Raw genomic sequence first — 8,160 nt, 5'->3', positions numbered from 1 at the left:
CTTGAAAAAAAAAAATACTAACTAATTGCATTTTTTAGATAAATATCTTTGCTTCCACAAGAGAAATAATTGACACAATGTTCGACAACATACTAAATTAAAACGAACACAAAATTATGTATAATCATGTATAGATATGGAGATAAATTCTACAAGACTTGCCAACATATTTGGTGACATGCAACTATTCTTATGCGTTAAGTTTAGAAAGCAAATCAAAAAGAAAAAAAAAATAGAAATGTTCTTAAAAGTGGATTATGTTACACCTGCCTTGTTTATACATAAAGCTGTATAAATCAAAATATGTTTCGAACCAAGCTTCAAATATCAAAAACCGGATGAACATAAATTGAAATAAATTTATATATGGATCAACATACAAAGTACAAACCCATGAAATCTATACACTACTGATCACATTGATTTGGCAAAATTGTCCATATTTTGACAAAATGATAAATAGGCCACCATTTAGACTTTTATCCCCTTTATGTTATAAAGGAAACGAGATCATGCCAACACCGCCACACAAGGACCATCAAGAACAGCTTCCATAAGTGCTAAAGCACCACCAAGTAAGCACTTGATAGTTGATACAAATAGAAAAACTCCACCTTTATGTAAGAGCTGCTTAAGGTAGGTTCATTTGCCTTTATCAACTCGGAATTCTGAAGGAGCCGCTTTACTTCAAATTTTGCTGCATATTTATTGTCACTTATACAAAGTCAAATACACATAGTCACATACAGTCACACACACAATTAACACAACCAAATAACAATAAACAATATATTCATAGTAGTAAGACTTACCGTTTTATCAACTTAATTCACAGACATTTGTCTTAATGTGCTCTTCATAAATAATAAGACAACCAATAAATAAGACACTTACCCTTACCAAATTTAAAACTACCCTTTGATCAACATCAACTACCGACTTGAAAATAATCCCACAAATCAAATTCAAAGGATACTCATAACATACACTATTGTCATGTCTCTAATGTAGAGGATTCCAAAAGACAATGTAGAAATCAGATTAATCTGTTCACTTGAGAAACTTTTAGAAAAAAATCATGATAAACAAAATACAATGTCATAATGAGAAAAAAATGAATAATTCTATAATAACAAAAAAAAAATAGGAAGTACAGTGTTGTTTCTTAAAGGCAAACAAAAGACTTCATTGTATTTTGCCTATCCAAAATTTTAAACAACCTCGTAGCCATCCTGATCACTAAAAACCAACATTAAAGTAAGATAAATGTCTTATAAGTATAATATGTGTAGAAGTATAATAAGTGTAGAACCTGCTAGATTCGTAATGGCATTTGAAAAAGCATAAGCTAATGGAATGCCCTTTCAACCACCAGACATATCCTCTCCTAAAAGCAATTTTTGCAAACTTTTCCTTCACCATATCCAAATCTAAAAGTGCAACTCAATTATCACCCAACTTAATCAATCGATCCAACAAAATTACAGGTTTAGGGGACAACAAAATAATTAAGTAATGAAATTCGGATAAACTCTGGAAAAAGGTGACTATTACTGTATTACCTGAACATTTATTGTCATTGTTTGTGACGCCTTGATCGCCTACTCCATTCAAATTTTAATCATCCTCAGCTCGTCAGACCATTTTTTCCTTTGAGAATTAGATTAAAAATAGGGATTTAGGATTGATTCTCCAAAGAAAGAATAGGGATTCTGGATAGACAACAATGGACATGGTATATTATGCACTCACCTTTTCTTGACTTTCATTGGGGATAAATTTAACCTCACAATGGATAGGGTTAGAGAGAGAGAGAGAGAGAGAGAGAGAGAGAGAGAGAGAGAGAGAGAGAGAGAGAGAGAGAGAGAGACTAAGGTTTTGAGGAAGGGGACAGGCAACAAAGATGGATGAGTGTACACACAACTCGAGGTATGGGGTCCAGAATACCTCTAATGATCATCACTCTATTAAAATCAAATAGAAAATGGGTGATACAATGATAATTTGTTTGGAGATCAATGGTTTGTACCTTTGTGGTATTAACTCCATATATAAGGAATGCAGCGTGATTTACTGGATTCCAGATTGACTCGATCAAGGAGTAAAGGGCCCGGTCAAAGCCCGGTTTGAAAGAGTTATAAGTATTAGCGGATAATTGGGAAGATTGTTGGGTGTACAGGGGTGTTATTGGGTAAATAATACAAATATTGATTGTACATATTGCAATTAAGTTTGTACCTCTTAAAATTCAGCATGTGAAGCTAAATGCTTATTAAGGTATAAACATACATACATACATATATATATATATATATATATATATATATATATATATATATATATAGGCTTAGGTTATTGTGTTCTAACTAATTATTATGTAACACCTGGTTCCTGGTACGTATTTTTTTAAATTAAGTATTTTGCATTTTGGCCAGGGACTCGGCGAGTTGGTGACCCAACTAGTCGAGTAGAAGCGGTTTGGATACGGGAGTTAAGTGGCTGACTCGGCGAGTCAGAGACCGGACTCGACGAGTCCGTGCTATCTGGACAAAAACCCTAATATGAGGGTTTGCACCCTATATAAATGTCTTAAGTCATCCTCCCTTGTCCCTAACACTCTCCTAGAGTTGCATATCGAAACCCTAGCCGTTTGTGTGGGTGTTAAGGCCATTTTGGTACTTCTATTGACTTGTAAAGCTTGGAAGGAAGAGGAGGAGCTTGAATATTCTACTTGGGGCTTGTGGATCCAGAAATCTCATTCCATCTTCTGCTTAATCAAGGTAAAATGCTCCTGCTTTGGTCTTCCATTTGGTTGTTCATCTTTAGATTGTAGATCTTAGGTGCATTTAGGGCTTTCAAGCCATTTTCGGATTTAAGGAGTGTTATGTGGACTCTAGCCTTCAGATCTGGGCCTTAAGAGGGGTCTCATGGAATAAAGGTGCCAACTTTAGGGCCATGCAAGCCCCATACACATTGTAGGACACTTTATATGGATTTTTGAGCTAAAAAACCCCCTGCATGTGCATTAAGTTTGGAACTTTCCGTATAAAATGGACGTTAGGAGGCCAGATCTATGGTTTTGGTATGTTAGACCTCATTTAAATCGACTGTATGGAGTTGGTCAAGGTTGGACTCGGCGAGTTGCTCTTGGCACTCGATGAGTCGGTGACCGTTGTGCTCTAAATCCTTTTTGTGAATGGGTAAGTGTTAGGAAGGAGGTCCTTTGTGGGTTTAGACGCGAAAAAGGACCTGGAAGCCATGGGACTCAGCGAGTGGTATGAGCAGACTCGGTGAGTCCATAGCAATCTCCCAATCTTTGATGATGGACTCAACGAGTTGTTCATACAACTCGGTGAGTCATATACTGGACAAGTTCTTAAGTTGGAGATGAACTCGACGAGTTCAAGTAGGAATTCGGCGAGTCGGATGAAGATGTTCTAGCTGTTATGATTAAAGGAGAACCCGTCGAGTTTTTGCTAGACTCGACGAGTGGAGTCGAGGTTTTTGTGGGATTCGAGAAGCATGGACTCGACGAGTTGGTAGGCCAACTCGGCGAGTCAGGTAAACTGAATGTTGACTTTGACTGAACTTGGGCTAACCCTGTTTAGGGTTGTATATGATATGTGTTGACTTGAAGGTTGTCGTGTAGGGATCAAGGATTAGTTAGGATTCGACTTGTGTGCCGAGGATAGTTCAGACTTTAGACACTGCACGATATTGAGGTGATTTACCTTCTAGTAGGGGTGGGTCTAAGGCCACAATGCTAGCCCACCAAAAAAGGGTATTTAGAAGATAATGGTCTTTGTGATAATTATCTTGGTCTGGTTATGTGTTGGTTATGAGATTTATCTGGGTAGTATGTTATGTGTATGGTAGGGATTAGTTTCCCTAACAGTGGTCCTTAGGACCCAAGGGTAGGTTAGTACCCGAAAATGCCTGACTGTATGCTTATATCTGTTGATTGTATGCTAGTGGTAGGGGTGAAATAGTTGCCAGTTACCAATTGAAAGATACTGATGTTAATTACCGGTTGAAAGATACCGATGATGGTTACCGGTTGAAAGGTATCGATGATATTGTATGGTATGTGGTATGACGGGGGAACTCACTAAACTTTGTGCTTACAGTTTTGGTTTTGGTTTCAGGTACCTCTTCGTCGAAGGGGAAAGAGTCGGCGGTGTAGCAGCGCATCACACACACATGTTTCTACAAGAAGTTTTTGGGACTGTACTCTGGTTTTTAATACTTATGATGTTATGGTTCGAAATACAACATTATGACTTTGTAATGAAATGTTTTACGGACTAGGTTTTGGTAAAATGTTTATTAAATGCGTTAATTCAAAAATGAAATTTTTGGCCATGAAATTTACATATTATGTGGAGGTAGTAATGATTATGGACTAATCACTTTAGTTATTTTAAGAAAGTGATTAATTAATATTTTTGAATTAAAGATAATTGAAAAACACCATGTAATTTCATTGTAAGAGTATTTTAGTCAATTAACATATATTTAAAAAAAGAAATTTAATGATTTTAGGGAATAATTAATTCTCTTTAACTATAATAATATGATTTTTTTGGATAATAAGTCTATTAATTCGTACATTCTAACATAATGTGTTTATCATTATCTTGAAATTTAATGATTTTAGGGAATAATTAATTCTCTTGTTTCGTTTCTAGATGTCATGTGTATCTTTGACCTCTAAGCCACCTCAAAATACGCTAGCATTTTTTTTTGAGATTGACATTTTGTGTGATTGAAATTCTGTCAGAATTGGATTGCGTGAGAATGACTTGATACAAGGAGCGGCAGGAGGAGATAAACTCAATGATGGTAATCTATCCCTAGGTAAAACTTGAAACATTCGAAAAGCATAAGAAACAAAATCATGGTAAAAATTAAGTTAATTGCAATAGTTACCTGGCAAAATCATTCTTATATGATTCTACCATAATCATTCTTATGTGATTATAACGAAAACACAATTTTGGCATAATCATTCTTATGTAATTCTGCAAAAATATAATACTATTCACACATTATTCAAATAGAAGAATATATTAGATGCAAAATACTCTTATAGAATGAAACAGTTGAAGATAAGAATAACACCCATTGATGAGGTTATAAAGTTATTCTCATAGACTTAGCTTAATTAGGCTAAAGGGAATACACTATGGAATGCCTTCAAATTTCACAAAAATAAAGCCATTTTAAAACAATTGAAGATGAGAATACATTAGATGCAAAATATTCTTATAGAATGAAACCGTTGAAGATGAGAATAACACCCATTGATGAGGTTATAAAGTTATTCTCATAGACTTAGCTTAATCAGGTTAAAGCGAATACACTATGAAATGCATTGAAATTTCACAAAAATAAATCCATTTTAAAACCCTTTTTATGTATTACAGAAAAAAATAATAAATAGTAATTACCTATAAATTCTTGATCTCTTTGACGTCTAGAAGGCTGATTACTTATACCGTTATATGCATATGTTATAAGAACAGTTGGTCGAACAAAAGATTCTAAAACCGTTCCATTTAAATGCCTGAAAGATCATTATAGCAAGTTAGAACATTCTAACTTGAAAATTACTCAATGAGATATGAATGCAGTTGACCTTTCTTTGCAATGATTGAAGTCGACAACATATATCACATCTTTTCCATCTTTACTTACTTTCCAAACAGTGCCTCCTAAGAGGTGACCAACAACATGGGGTGCAATCACTATACCCTCCCTTTTTCCTCACATTAGTTCATTGAATGTTCAAGTAAGGAACAAATTTTGATCCCTGAAAGTGGTGAGATTAGTAAGAAAATGCACACCAGATAAATGACAATTCTGAGAGTAGGTTAATGTTGTCACATTCTGGAAGGCAGAATCAATATAATCCGGTGTGAACAAATCAAACTCTGAAACTTGCTGCCGAGAGAGAAACATATATAAGATCTGTAATAACAACCTTTAAATATGAAAACACCACTACAAGTAACCAGATAAATATACCATACTTGTAATGACCAAAAATACGACCAAAAAATTTTGTTTTAATATTACTAAAAATCACATCATCGAATGTCATATATAATAAGAACCATGGAATGAGTAACTCAAAAGACATAGTAACTGTTTTAAACAAAAACTGTATCAATCATATCAAAATATCTGAATAAAACTCCCAAGATAAAACTGAAGTTGTGCTGTGTGCGATGTCATCAACCCGAACTCTTCCCTTTGCTAGCGGAAGTACCTGAAACTGAAACTCTAAGCACGAAGCTTAGTGAGCTCCCCTAAACTACCACATACTATACAATAACATATAAACAACTATTGGTCCTTGCCCACTGCATCAGACCAAAGTCCGGAAACTGCATCAGACCGAAGTCAGGAACTAACCAGGGCCTTGCCCTCTGCATCAGACCGAAATCCGGAAACTGCATCGGATTGAAGTCCAGAACTTACTGGGACCCCATCCCCTATATTGGACCGAAGTCTAGAGCTAATTGCACTGGACAGAAGTCTGGAACTGACTGGGACCTTGTCCCCTGCATCTGACCGAAGTCCGGAAACTGACTGAACATAGCATAACATAAACATATCAACTAGCATGAACGCATATACTACATGCTGCATCGGACCGAAGTCCAGAACATATAACACAAAGACATGCTTGAATCGCAAAGACATCAAGCACACTGAACTATTGCATTAGACCGAAGTCTGGAACTACTGCTAACTAGACGGGTCGACATTGTGGCTGTAGATCGGTTCCTACCGGAAGGAAAACTCACCTCGTAATGCTGGCTGCTAAGATACTGACTCTAAAACTGGCTGACTGCTGCTCCGGAACTCTCCGGCTACAAATTCCAAACACACTAGATCAGGTATTGATAACTGTCCTCAGAGTAAAATGACTATTTTACCCCTGGTCAAAGTCAACTTCCTGGTTAAAGTCAAACTTTCAGTTGACCGGACTCGCCGAGTCAGGGCGTAGACTCTACGAGTCCCTCCATCACTAGATCTGAACTCTAACTCACAGAGTCCATTCCCACTTACTGATTCACCCTAAACTCTCAAGGCGGGGAAAAACTGGGGACTCGCGACTCGACTCGTCGAGTCTGAAGAACAACTTGCTGAATCCCAAGCATGCCATTACTATATAGTCGATTTTGCTTAATTCCAATGCATCCAATTCAAAGATATGGGTTCTTAGGACTGATTTCACATGTAAAGTTTCTAACTTTACGTTCATGCATGCTTATAAGAAGCTAAAATTCCCAATAAAGAGCTAAAAGAGGAGACCTAGGTTTGGAATGGGTGTTTAGCTCAATAAAGGTGGCAACCTTGAGCTTAAGGAGTCCTGAAATGCTTAGATCTGAAACCCATTTATCTTAACTACCCTTAAATCGACCTCAAAGTCTATAAAGTGGCTCAAAAACAACACTAGCAAGCTTTTAAGGAGATCTACATGATCATAAGCAAAGATTCGAGCTTTATACCTTAATGGAAGCTGGAATGCACAATAAACTCAGATCTTATTTCCTCCTCTTGAAAACCCTCTTCTCTCTTATTCTTCTAACTTCAAAATGCACCAAAATCCTCCACAAAATGAGAAATACTCCAAGAATGCTTAAAGGGAGGCTAGGGTTTAGTAAGGGACGTTCTGAGGGTGATGGAGGCTGGTTTGGGGTGCATAATGTTGTTTAAATAGGGTGAAAACCCTTGAAATTAGGGTTTCATCCAGACTGGCAGACTCGCCGAGTACAAGAATATGGACTCGTCGAGTAGCCAACTTAAAACGCGTGCAAAACCCGTGTCTACTCGCTGAGTTGGGCTATAGACTCGTCAAGTACCCTTAAGAGTTGAAAATTACTTTATTTAAATTACATACCAGAACTGGGGCGTTACAACTTTCCTCCACTTGTCTTAGACTTTGCCCTTGAAGTCTGCTGCTGCTGAATCTAAGAATAACTCTGGATAATGCTCCCTCATCTCCTTCTCGGTCTCCTATGTCCACTCTGAACCCTTTCGGTGCTACCACTGCACCTTCACTAACTAAACCATCTTGTTCCTCAAGGTCTTCATCTTCCGATCTAAGATCACAACTGGTCTCTCAATATAATTCAGACTGCTATCAAC

This window comes from Lactuca saligna, chromosome 4 (genome assembly GCF_052625555.1).
Source record: "Lactuca saligna cultivar CGN05327 chromosome 4, ASM5262555v1, whole genome shotgun sequence".
NCBI lineage: Eukaryota > Viridiplantae > Streptophyta > Magnoliopsida > Asterales > Asteraceae > Lactuca > Lactuca saligna.
Note: the sequence above shows the minus strand (reverse complement) of the source record.